Raw genomic sequence first — 1,508 nt, forward strand, 5'->3', positions numbered from 1 at the left:
GTTACCAATTTTAGATTGCATGATCCATAGGCAAGGAAACAAGTTTAAGTTTAGCATATACAGAAAAACTACCAATGTCTGCTCATATATCCATTATTACTCATCTCAACATGAGAGTTTAATTATCATCATTTCAATATATATATATGTTTATATATATACATATATATATATATATATATATATATATATATATATATATATATATATATATATATATATATATATATATATATATATATATATATATATATATATTGGAAAGGATCACAATTTTGCGCGTGATCAAGATATTCCTATAAGTCCACGGGGAAAATGAAACATGGCAAGTTCCCGAGTGCACTTTCGTGTAAAACTCACACCATCAGGGGAGACACAAGAGAGAAATATAACAGTCAGTTGATATACAACGAAGAGACGTAGCTAGTACGCCATTTGGTAAACGTGTGATTGACCAAGACAGAGAACGAGCGTATCATAAACTTATCATTTTACAAATTTTATCAACACTAAAGTTATCTAATTTGTACAGACCATCACTGATACTGAGATTATAATTCTTTGTGTATTTAATAATAGAAGATTACTCCAGCTGTATTACCACTAGAAATATCATTGGATCTTCTATCATTAAATACACAAAGAATTATAACCCCATCATTAGTGATGGTCTATACAAATTAGATAACTTTATTCTGCACATTAGCCTTCTATTAACCCCGTTATCGCTGTCGTTTATCCGTTTATTTCTGGCATTTTCCTCAAAGTATACCTGACTTTATAAGATATTTTTCTAAACGACTTTGAATGTATTTATGGTGTTAGCATTCACTACGTCTGACGGTAACTTATTCCAGTGTTAAACCACACCTATAGGAAAAGAAACCTTATCCCACGTCCGTACTACATCACTTAGCTTTGAGTTTTATTCCATTTGTCCTGGTAACCGCATTTTCTTGTATTTCGAAAAGATGCTCGAGGTTTACTTTATTGAACTTATTCAGAATTTTGAACACTTGGATTAAGTCGCTGCGAAGTCAACGTGTCTTAAGGGAGAAGAGATCCAATCATCATAGCCTCTCTTCGTATACCAGATTTCTAAAGGATGAATTCCAGATTTCTTCAACTTGCCTGTCGGCTGATAGAGAGAGAGAGAGAGAGAGAGAGAGAGAGAGAGAGAGAGAGAGAGAGAGAGAGAGAGAGAGAGAGAGAGAGAGAGAGAGAGAGAGAGAGAGAGAGAGAGAGAGAGAGAGTGAGAGAGAGAGAGAACCTACCTACGAGTATTTACGATCACAAAAAGATAATGAAAACAAAGGCCCCGCCGGGAATCGAACCCGGACCAACTGTTTATGAAACAGATGTGCTAACCACTACACCACGGAGCCACTTGTCAGTGGGGGAAAAATCTCTTATATATTAACAAACGTGACTGAGGACTTAAAGAATCTGGTATAAACATAATGGTTATTGTGATAGATTATTAGTTTATGATAAATATGTATTGTGTT

The 1,508-nt window shown here is 34.3% G+C and overlaps 1 non-coding gene across 1 annotated transcript; it reads right to left on the minus strand.

Moving 5' to 3' along the window:
- Positions 1 to 1,313: 1,313 nt before the first annotated feature.
- TRNAM-CAU (transfer RNA methionine (anticodon CAU)) lies at positions 1,314 to 1,385 on the minus strand. Its single transcript has one exon. It is a non-coding gene; the product is annotated as a tRNA-Met (tRNA).
- Between the last annotated feature and the right edge of the window lie 123 nt (positions 1,386 to 1,508).

This window comes from Panulirus ornatus, chromosome 42 (assembly GCF_036320965.1).
Source record: "Panulirus ornatus isolate Po-2019 chromosome 42, ASM3632096v1, whole genome shotgun sequence".
Classification (NCBI taxonomy): Eukaryota; Metazoa; Arthropoda; class Malacostraca; order Decapoda; family Palinuridae; genus Panulirus; species Panulirus ornatus.